The sequence below is a fragment of the Miscanthus floridulus genome, chromosome 8, assembly GCF_019320115.1.
Source record: "Miscanthus floridulus cultivar M001 chromosome 8, ASM1932011v1, whole genome shotgun sequence".
NCBI classification, from domain to species: domain Eukaryota; kingdom Viridiplantae; phylum Streptophyta; class Magnoliopsida; order Poales; family Poaceae; genus Miscanthus; species Miscanthus floridulus.
Genome location: NC_089587.1, coordinates 178,319,218 through 178,331,626, shown reverse-complemented (window position 1 = coordinate 178,331,626; position 12,409 = coordinate 178,319,218).

Sequence of the window (12,409 nt, the reverse complement as noted above, 5' to 3'; positions counted from 1 at the left end):
GACACTCTCAAGTCTCTCAATATATGTGGTATTTGTGGATCCTTACCAAGGCAATAAAGATGTTATGCCTTTTTTGTCTTCCTACCACTAAGGCTTATGTGGAGTTCATAGGTAGGGAGAAAGCTAGAGCATACTTACAATGCATATATTGTAAAGTCAAACAATGGATCCAAAGAGAGTTGAGTCATATAATCAAATCAAGATGTGCATATGTGTGGATATATGTGGTGGATATATATGGTGGCTAACCTATAATTCTACTTTGCTCCTTGAAAACATATCTCTCTTTTGACAAGCACTTGAAGCCTATGGAACATCTCCGGCACACTCTCATCCTCCATCTTGAAACTTGCGAACTTCTCCTTGAGAATATATGCCTTTGCACCCTTCACGGCTTAAGTGCCCTCAAATGATTCCTCCAACTTCTTCCATGCCTCATGAGCCCTCTCAATGTTCTTGATTTGCTCAAATTTTCTCTCATCCAAAGCATCATAAATGGCACTAAGAGCAATGTCATTGTTTTGGAGTAGCACTTCTTCGGCGATGGTGGGAGCCTCCTCATTGTCAATCTCAATCTTGGTCTCCACCACCTTCTAAACCTTTCTATTGATTGACTTGATATATGTTGTCATCTTAGCCTTCCAATAAGGATAATTTGAGCCATCAAATTGGGGTGGCTTCTTGATGTTGTTGATTTGAGCCATTTTGACACTGAAAGTTGTTAAGCTTTAAATCACGGTGACCATGGCTCTGATACCACTTGAAAGGTCCTAATGGCTAGAGGGGGTGAATAGCCTATAAAATTTCTACAACAACACTAAGCAAAGCAGTTAGACAATAATGAGGCAAAATGAATGTTGCGCTAGCCTACTAAAAATGCAAGCCACCTACCATAATTCTAGTCACTATAGTCTCTATGCACACAAGGTTATGTCACTACCACTAAGTTAGTGAGCTCTCAAAGACTAACAAAAGAGCCTCACTAACCACTAGACCTGACACAAGCTAGCTCTCAAAACTAATTACACTAAAGAGCTTAGCTACACTAGGAAAGTAAATACACGAGATGGATAGTGAGTTATACCTCCGTGTTGAGTTGTGAGCCAATCACAAGATGATCACAATGAATACCAAGAAATCCCCGGGACAATGATGACACAAGATTTTTTATCGAGGTTCACTTGCTTGCCAGCAAGCTAGTCCTCATTGTGGCGATTCACTCACTTGGAGGTTCACGCACTAATTGGCATCACACGCCAAATCCACAACTGGGTGCCGCACAACCAACACAAGATGAGGATCACACAAGCCACGAGCAATCCACTAGAGTACCTTTTGGCTCTCCATCGGGGAATGGTCAAGAACCCCTCACAATCACCACGATCGGAGCCGAAGACAATAACCAACCTTCGCTCGATGATCCTCGCTGCTCCAAGCCATCTAGGTGGTGGCAACCATCAAGAGAAACTAGCGAATCCTACAGCGAAACACAATCACCATGTGCCTCTAGATGCAATCACTTAAGCAATGCACTTGGATTCACTCCCAATGTCACAAAGATGATGAATTAATGATAGAGATGAGTGGGAGGGCTTTGCCTAAGCTCACAAGGTTGCTATGTCAACACAAATGGCCAAGAGAGTGAGCTTGAGCCAGCCATGGGGCTTAAATAGAAGCCCCTACGAAATAGAGCCATTGGGATCTCACTGTAGCTTTCTCGGGCGACCGGACGTGCCGGTCAATGTGATTGGATGCACACCACCTAGCGTCTAGTCTCTGGATCTGTGCCATGTGTTCTCCATGTTTGATGTTCATCGCCTGATCCCATAGTCAAGTTCTGCCACGCCAGAGCCTAAGTGATGACTGGACACAGGCAGCCATGACCTAACACTCCTATGCCGCGTCAGGTCAACACAACCACGCACGCTACGAACAAGCAACTAGATGCGCCAATGAACTCCAGAGTCCGCACGTCAGGTCGGTTCCAGTAAGGTTCTAGAGCAGCTTTTATGTGATCAGACGCGTCAAGTTCACCGTGACCGGACACAGGCCAGCGTCCGATCCATTCTTCACCTCTGTGCGCCAAGTTTCATGCATGATGTCAACGTACGTCACCTGTGACCGAACATAGGCCCTGCGTGTCCGGTCACAATGACTGTGCTGCGTCCGGTCAACCACCAGACCGAGCCTGAGCATGCCACCAATTTTATAAATGATTGGACTCACCACCTCAGTGTCCGGTCACCTCGGGTTCAGCGTTCGGTCACTGAAAATCAATGATAAACAACTCCTCCACTTCACCAACTTCTCCACCCTTGCTCAAATGTGTCAACCACCAAGTGTATCACCTTGTACACATGTGTTAGCATATTTTCACAAACATTTTCAAGGGTGTTAGCACTCACTAGAATCTAAATGCATATGCAATGAGTTAGAACATCTAGTCGCACTTTGATAACCACATTTCACGATGAGTTTCACCCCTCTTAATAGTACGGCTATTGATCCTAAATGTGATCACACTCGCTAAGTGTCTCGATCACCAAACCAAAAAGCTCCTATCAAGTTTTACCTTTGCCTTGAGCTTTTTGTTTTTCTATTTCTTCTTTTCCAAGCTGAGCACTTGATACCATGGCCATCACCACCATAAACATGATCATCACCATTTGCTCCATCAATTGGAAAGTGCTACCTATCTCATAATCACTAGAGCACATAGGTTAGCACTTAGGGTTTCATCAATTCACCAAAACCAAACTAGAGCTTTCAATCTCCCCCTTTTTGGTAATTAATAATAACCCTGTAGTAGAACCGTCCAATTTATAAGAGCACAAGTACAATAGCAGCCCACAAGCGGTCGTACTGTCATACTTGAACCCATATAAACCCGGTAGTCTATCGAGTACCATGAAGGGTCTCGATTCAACCAACATACAACCAAGATCGTACATGATTCAATATACATGTCACACATTACATAAAGTTCACAAATACAATTTCATACATCAGAGTACGATTAAAAGTTATTACAAACCAAGTTCAGGTATAATAGTAGCGGAAGCAATTAAAGTTTGAAACCAACATCTCCATTGTTGTTCAAATACTGTGCCAGCTCATGATCACAATCCCATAAAAGCATAAGAGAGGGATTAACAAGAGATGCCTTGCCCAGGGCCCTACTCCTCGCCCACGGCAGGACAGAAGCAGTTCATATAGTAACCATGATACATCGTATTATCTACAACAATGGAAAATAAACCCTAAGTACAAGAAGGTACTCAGTTAGACTTACCCATCATAAACTAAAAATAAAGTGACTCCAAGGATCATGCAAGGCTTTATAAGTGGAGCTAGCTTGACAACATTTTGCATAAAAAGCTTACCAATTCAAGTATACAGTTATAATTCGGTCATCAAGTTAATTATAGCTATTCATCTCTAGATTAGCAACTAACCTGTGCCAAACATGTGGTATATCATTTAGTAGCATGACAATAATAACCATAGCCGGTGTAGTAATTCCATGTTCTTCATAACCATCATTCCATAATTCAGTTACTACGATGCTGGAGCTAGCCAAGTTTCTCACTGTCTAGGAGAGACAACGATTCGAATCGATTTCAACTAGCTGAGAATTTATTCCTAACACAAATCTAGGCATACCAGATCAACGGTCACCTTAGGTCACCTTTGGTACAACTCAGGTCCAGATTTCGTGGGTTCGACCAGTGCCGCATAATCAGGGACAACCAGCTGCTAGGATGTTCAGGCCTAGCCTACCCTTGGGCTCATGTTTGGCTCCCCACACATCCTTACTACCATCTAGAGTGCGCACTTTTATAGAATGGGGCCCAACCTGAGTTGAGCTACTCGACTTCATGGTCGGAACAAGTTATCCGGCCAGCTAATTAAGAGGCATGCGTTCAATCACGACAGAATTGCCAACAACGGTACAGTCCTTAACCAGCACAGACGGAATCACATGAGTCAACCTATACATAGACTCCGCCTGGCCTCTAGTTACATTACCCCATGGTTCTATTCTATGATAGCAAATATAGCCAACCATACTTCGGTATCCACCTATATCTCTCAGGTGACTGGAAATCATCCGACTTCTACTAGTCTAAGCATGGCTAAGCATATATTCGATCCTAGACCTACATAGGGTTAAAGGTATATATATATGTACAAGGTAGTTCTATGCATCAAGTGTTTCCAATCAACTATAATAACCTAATGCATCAAATATAAATGACTCAAGTGATATTTTGTAAAACATGGGAGACTTAGAATGCTCTGGGGCTTGCCTTTGATAAAAGAAATTGGCCTGTGGTCTAGGCACTTGGGTAAGTCTTCAAGAGTTGGCTCCTCTCCTTCTAGAGCTATAGTCGGAGGTGCCTCCTGTTGTTCCTCCGGCTCTTCTTCGAACTCCAACAGAGTTATCCCCTCGGATGATCCTATATGGATTAGCAAGAAATAAGATATCATGGATGCATATATAATAACATGTATAATATGATATGATGTGATGAATGCATCCTCATAAGTGTTCTCAGCAGCATTGCATTATGGTGATAACAAGTTACATTTTCTTTTACTGAGTAGGTGCATATCTCTTCTCTAGTAACTTAAACAAACACTTATGTAAATTATTTTCTAGATTACAAGACAGCAACCACTTGTTTTGACCATAACTAGAGTTAGACACATCTAAATAATATGGTTGTGGACTTTCTAGAAAGCTTATGAAATTTCCTACAACTTTCTTTTAATCATCTTAAGGTGATTCAGTAGATATCTAGGTCAAACAATTCAATATTTCAGATCTATCCAGAGAGCAAGCATTTCAGATAGCAGACTTCCGACCTCCATAATTCTCAAACCATAAGGCCTATGACTATAAAAATTTAACACAAGGTAGATAAGTAAGTTATCTACAACTTTGTTATTAACAATCTTTATAGAAAAGATCATTATCATCATGAAATCATCACCACAACAGAAACTACATATGCAGTTATCTAGTTGAATTATAAAGCAATAATTAACTAGTTGCCTATAAACAAATACGTCTAAGCCTCACTAACAGTATCAAAATATTATATGCATCACACACGCACCACAAAAAACATCATGGTTAATCCTAACTAATTTATTTATATTCATTTATTAATTTCCTTAGGTAATAAAGTGATTTACAGAGTAAATATTTCCTGTGCTCAATAAATTTTGAGACAATTACAGTAGGCTACACACGGCCCTAAAAGTATACTGTACAAATTTCATGCCATTTGGATAAGTATAGCTACCTCTACAAAAATGACAAGTTACATATGCTTATTTTAGAAAAAATAGTTTAGCATAGTAAAAAGTGTCCAGCAATAGATTTAATATTTTTCTTACTTTCCTCCTAGCATGATAATACTGTGTAAAAATTTGTATGTTCATAAGTTATGTATTTTTACCCCAATTAATTTCACTATAATCTAGCAATTAATTAAGATTAAATAGGAAGACCATATTAGAAGTATGTCTACTATAGGTTTAGTATTTTTTCTAGCTAGAGAGTGTCAACACAAGACCAACAAAATTAGAATAATAATTTTATCACTTTCCTAGCTCAAGTTATGCATTTTACAAGATATAAACTACTTTAAAAGCACTTATCTTGCTCAATTTAATTCTCCCAAAAAAATACTATAAGTAGTAGATTTAATATTTTTATCAAATAGTACTATTCATGATGAATCCAATAAAATTTTGTTCACCCCATTTGGATACTCCTAGCTCTAGATATAATTTTTGCAAGTTAGCAACAAAATCTATGAAAAATAAATAATGAAAAATCAAATTTCCACTCGGGCGCTACAACTAGGTGCACGCGATCCATACACCCCGCTGTGACTGACGCGTGGATCCCATAGTCAACCCGATCCCATGTGCTAATGAGACAGAGGCATGGCGTTGGCTTTGATCGGCGAGAACTCGCCGACGGCAAGGTCATCGGCGACGAGGTCACCACCGATGTGTTCCCCTCCTTGTTCCGCACCTAGTGAGCTAAGTGGGTGAACCCCTGATGGTGGTTGGCTACAACGACGACGCTAATGGTGGGCGGCAATGGTGCTGCGGTGGTGTACCAATTGTTTTCGGCCACGGCAAGCTCTGACGGGCGCGACTACACCTCTATAGGGATCTAGCCGAGATTTAGGGGTAAGTTGGGGCTTCGGTGGAGCGGCGGTGAAGCTTGGTCGCATGCGTGGTGGCATAGCGATGCGAGCATGGTGGTGCTCAGCCATGTTCTGGCACTGGTGTGCCGGCATTGGCTCAATGGCCAGTGGCATGACCTAGACCTAACCCTAGGCTAACCCTAACACCGAAAGAGAGAGAATGTGGGGCTCTAGCGAGCATGGCCACGGTGAGTGCAAGCTTGGCGGCGCTTCGATGAGGGCGCGGCTACAACGAACTCGCCCTTAGGCATTTACCTTGGCTCGATTGGCATGACTAACTAGTTGGGAAGGTGGAGGAGGTGATGGCCAAGTGGTGCGCGCGAGCAATCGGATAATGGCATGGTGGCGACAGCGAGCGAGTGTGGTGGAGCTCGGCGATAATGGCGACGATGCTCGGTTTTGCTGCCCACCCTGGCCTAACGCGCATGCCTGCGACCTCCATGCAGCGCCCGTGGCCTAACGTCTATCGGCCATGACATGCGCGCGCCGCGGCAGTTCATACACCACTGAACCCGACTGATGAAGCAAGTTTAAGCGACCAGTCCTCCTAATCCGTGGCGCTTTAGAAAAAAATTCCTTAATAAACATTGTAGATCTATGTGAAAGCTACAAGATTGATTAAAAGAGTTTTGTCTAATTCACAATGGTTTTCAAACTACAAAGCTCTAAAGTCGGCTACATTGAAACTAAAATTCAGTTAAAGACTGCGAAATTTCAAGTTTTGAAAACAACATTTTGTTGATACTTGTGAGCTCTATTTGACCATGTTAGACACTGAATTAACTCATGACCCTTAAATAAAGTTTGTTACCCATGATGTGAACTACAACTTTTATTGAGGTCACATAGCTATGCAAACACTCTAAGCTACTATTTAACTTTGGTCAAACTAGCATCATGAAAATGGCATTACAAAGTAAACCATCCCTTAGAAGCAAAATTGGCTTAAGTCATGAATATAAACATTGTTCCATTTACCATCCTAGATGTGTCTAAGGTGTTTTCATGACCTCACAACCATTTCATACATTGGTCATACATGATTACAAGCATAATTAAGTATATGAGCAACACCACATGTGATAAAGAGAAGGTAAATGAAATGAAACTTCATATGCTCATGCTCATGAATGCTTAGATGATGCTTGTGCTCATGAAATGTAAATGCCAAATGCAATGCTTAACACTGGGGTGTTACAACCCCTCCCCCTTATAGAAATCTTGCCTCAAGATTTGAAAGACCTACCATTCTTCATAAAAAGTGGGATAGACTTCACGTAAATAATCCTCCCGTTCCTATGTGGCATCTTGTTCACTATGGTTATTCCACACCACCTTGTAGAACTTAATGACCTTGCTCTGGGTTACTCTTTCCATTTCTTCTAGCACTCGAATTGGTTTCTTTTCATAAGTCAAATCCGATTAGAGCTTAATGTTGGTGGGTGCAATAGTGTCAGTGTTTCGAGTAAACACCAATGAGTAAATTTATAATATTGCGTGTCTAGCTCAGATGGTGTGCTAAGAGGACACAAGGATTATATTAGTTCGGGCCAAATGTCCCTACGTCTAGTTTCAGGCTACTCGTGTTACCAGCACTGAGTTTCTAGTAGGGGGTTACAAACTGGCGAGAGAGGGAGGAGCTCCCAAGTCTCTGTGGTTCGATTGCTCGATGCTTCTACTGCTCAATCTATCGGTCCATCGATCTCCCCTCTAAACAGTGCCCTGCCTTCCCTTTTATAGACCAAGGGGAGAGAACATGATACCAGAGACCGAGAGAAGGGAAGAGGGAAAAAAGATAGAGAAATAAGGCTCCCGGAGGTATGCTGTCCTCCTCTTCACGTGGGTCCCACTAACCCTACAGATCGTCGTGGCAGCGACGTCGTACTGGGGTCCTATTGGCCACTGCAGCATACATGCAGGCATTGTGCGTCATTCTTGTCTTCCATCCTATCCGAGCGGATGGAATGGTCAAAGGGCCCCCTAACAGAGGCCATACGGGGGGCTGGCGGTACAGTGCCAGTCAACTGACACCGGTCGACTGGCGTTGGATGGTGGTCAGGTAGGTAGTTGGCCGCATAGTGCTAGCCTATTGACGTAGTGGGCGACATGAGTCTCCAAGCATGGCCTGATGCGACCACTAGTCACATTAGGACATGCCCGAGACATGCTCTCAGGCATGCGCCTCCACGCCGTAGTGGTTGAAGTAGTTCGGGTCCCACCCTAGGGCCACTGCTTTTGTCCGATAGGAAATCCGACCCCTAGGGAATGGGCGAGGTAGAATCTGACCTTTGAGGGTCAGACGAGGCGAAGCCCTCCCTGTGGGACCAAACAAGTTGAAGCCCACACCCTAGGGTCGGAGGAGTCGTAGCCCACGCCTTGGGGTCGAACGAGGTGGAAACCTCGTCCTCGAAGTTGTAGCCCATGCCTTAGGGTTGAACGAGGCAAAAACCTCGTCCTTAGAGTCACAACCCATGCCTTGGGGTCAAACAAGGCAGAAACCTTGTCCTTAGAGTCACAGCCCACACCTTGGGGTTGGACGAGGCAGAAACCTCATCCTCGGAGTCAGACGAGGCATGGCCTGGCCCCTAGGGGTCGGATGAGGCCATAGTTGTGTCCTTAACCATCGAATGAGCAGACATGACGCTCATTAATCCTTTGGCTCGGATACCCGGGTATAGATATCCGACAAATAGCTTCATCAAGTATGCGGAGACATCTTTTTAACTAAGAAACATGGAAGACATTGAATATAGTACTCATCTCTGGAGGAAGTTGTAACTTATAGGAGCCATTTCCCTTCTGTTCGATAATCTAGTATGGCCCTACATATCTAGGTGCAAGCTTCCTTTTTACTCCAAATCTCTACACTCCTTCATGGGCGAAACTTTTAAGTACACATAGTCTCCCACTTCAAAGGTTAGTGATCTTCTCCTTTTATCAGCATAACTCTTTTGTCTTGACTGAGCTACTTTCATGTGCTGTTGGATAACACGTACTTGTTCTTCGACTTCTTTGACAAAATCTATGCCATAGTACCTCCTTTCTCTGGGCTCAATCCAATTCAAAGGAGTTCTACATTTGCGACTGTACAAGGCTTCAAAACTAGCCATCTTGATGCTCTCTTGATAACTATTGTTATAGGAAAACTCGGCTAAAGGTAGCCACTTTTCCCATGAACCCTTGGAGGATATAACACAAGCTTTCAACATATCTTCTAAGATCTGGTTCACTCGCTTGGTCTGTCCCAAAGTTTGTGGATGATATGCTAAACTTCTGATTAGTTTAGTTCCCAAGGCCTGGTGCAAGTGTTCCTAGAAGTTAGCTATAAACTATGGTCCCCAATCTGAGATTATGGTCCTCGGTACTCCATGTAGTCTCACGATCTGAGAAACGTATAGCTCAGTGTACTTCCCCGCGTGATACGCCGTGTTAACTGGTATAAAATGCACTGACTTGGTGAGGTGATCTACAATGACCCATATAGAATCGTGACCTTGTTGTGTCAGCGAGAGGCATGTGATAAAGTCCATACTTATTTCCTCCCATTTCCAGCCTAGAATAGGCAACGACTGAAGTATTCCAGCAGATTTCAAATTAATGGCCTTGACTCTACTACAATTATCACACCTAGCGACATAGGCGGCGATTTCCTTCTTCATCTTGGTCCACCAAAAATGGCTTTTCAAATCTTGATACATTTTGCTACTACCTGGATGGATAGACAACTTGGATGAATGCACCTCATCTAGAATTTGATTTCTAAGTTCTCGGTCTTTTGGTACCACTAGTCGGTCCTCAAACCATAGCACACCTCTTTCATCCAACCTAAAATGTTTGGTTTCCTGTTCTTTCATCTTTATCTTAATGTGAAATACACCTACATCTATCTTCTGTAGCTCGATGATTTTGCTTTCAAGTGAACAACTGATAGTGATATTGTGTAGCACAACAGGATGTAACAAATTAAATCCATCTTCCAACAAGGCTTCTAAGGTGTTACAATGAGATTTCTAACTAAGTGCATCTGCTACAACATTGGTTTTTCCTGGATGGTAGTGCACTTCCAAATTATAGTCCTTGATCAGCTCTAACCACCTACGTCATCTCATGTTCAGCTCAGGTTGAGTGAAGATATATTTGAGACTTTTGTTATCAGTGTATATGTGACATACATTTCCTAGCAAGTAATGTTTCGATATCTTCAAAGCATGGACAACTGTGGCAAGCTCCAAATCATGTATAGGATAGTTGACTTCATGCTTTCACAATTGTCGGGAAGTGTAGGCAATAACTCTTCCTTCTTGCATGAGCACACACCCCAAACCTGTACCCGATGCACATCGAAAGACTTCTCATTGTTGGGTTGTGCTCAAACAGGAGCTATAGTTAATAAGGTTCGTAAGGTGTGAAAGGCAGCTTCACACTCTGGCATCCAATTAAACTTCTCATCCTTCTGGAGTAGTCTAGTCATGGGCTTAGTTATCTTAGAAAAATTAGGAATGAAATGACAATAGTAGCCTGCTAACCCTAGAAAACTCCAAACTTTATGAACCAAAGTCAGGGCCTTCCAATCCATGACCTCTTGTACTTTAGATGGGTCTACCAAAATTCCATCTTCAGATAAGATGTGAGCCAAGAAAGATACTTTGCTCAACCATAATTCACATTTGCTAAATTTGGCATATAATTTATGCTCCCTCAATCTAGATAAGATAACTCTTAGATGCTCTGCATGATCTGCCTCATTCTCTGAGTAAATCAAGATATCATCTATAAACACAACCACGAACTTGTCGAGCTCAGACATGAATACTGAATTCATCAAGTACATGAAGTAGGCAGGAGCATTTGTCAGTCCAAAAGACATGACCAAATACTTGTACAAGCCATACTTAGTGGAGAAACCTATCTTAGGTATATCCTCTGGCCTGATCTTAATCTGATGATAGCTAGATCTCAAGTCAATCTTAGAGAATGCCTTTGCTTTTGCTAGTTGATCAAACAAAATATCAATATGAGGCAAAGGATACTTGTTCTTAATGGTCACAACATTAAGTGGCCTATAATCCACACACATGCTCAAGGATTTGCCCTTCTTCTTTACAAATAAGGCTGGACATCCCTGTGGAGATGAACTAGGTCGAATGAGACCTTTGTCCAAAAGTTCCTATAACTGGATTTTTGGTTCGACTAACTCATTTGGTGGCATCCTATAGGGTCTTCTTGAGATGGGTGCCATACCTGGCACTAACTCGATCTTAAATTCCACATCCCTATCAGGTGGTAAACCAGACAACTCATCTGGAAATACATCAGGAAATTCACACACTATTGGAATATCATAGAGAGTGGTGGCTTTGATAGCGCAAGACAAGTTTTGGAGATCAAAACTCCAGGGAAGTGGTACTAGAAAAGCATTACCCCCTTTTGGTTTTCTCAACATAATTGTTCTAGTGGTAGTGTCAATGAAAACTCCATGACCACTCATCCATTTCATGCCCAATATCACATCTATCGCTAGTCCTAGCAATACTATAAGATCCATAGTGTACTCCCTCTCTTGTATAGAGATGAGCACATCTCTCACTATTTGATTTATAGAGATAGTAGACCCAGCTAAACTTATACTATAAGCACCCTTGTCTACCTCAATTATCTTCTAATTATGCTTAGATGCAAATGTTTGGCTCATAAATGAATGAGAAGCTCTAGAATCAAACAAAATAATGGTGGGATGTTTGTTAACAAGAAACATATCGGTGGTAACAACTTATCCCGCAGGAACTTCTTCCACAGCTGTATAATGCACGTATCTAGGACATGCTTTTGGACTAGCCTATTTCTGATTACCCTGGTTTTGATAGCCATTCTTCTTGGGATGGGGGCACTCCTTGGCCCAATGACCCAACTAATTGCAGTTGAAGCATGGCTGGTTGTTCCTTGGTCCTACTGAGCTTCCCAAGCCTGCATTGCCCTTAGGTAGCATCATAGAACACATCAAAAGGCTTTTCATTATCGGGTTGTGCTAGAACAAGAGCTGTAGTTAACAAGGTCCTTAGCGTGTGAAAAGCGGCTTCACACTCTGGTGTCCAATTGAACTTTTCATCCTTCTAGAGTAGTGTGGTCATGGGCTTAGCTATCTTGGAGAAATCAGGAATGAAACGACAATAGTAGCCTGC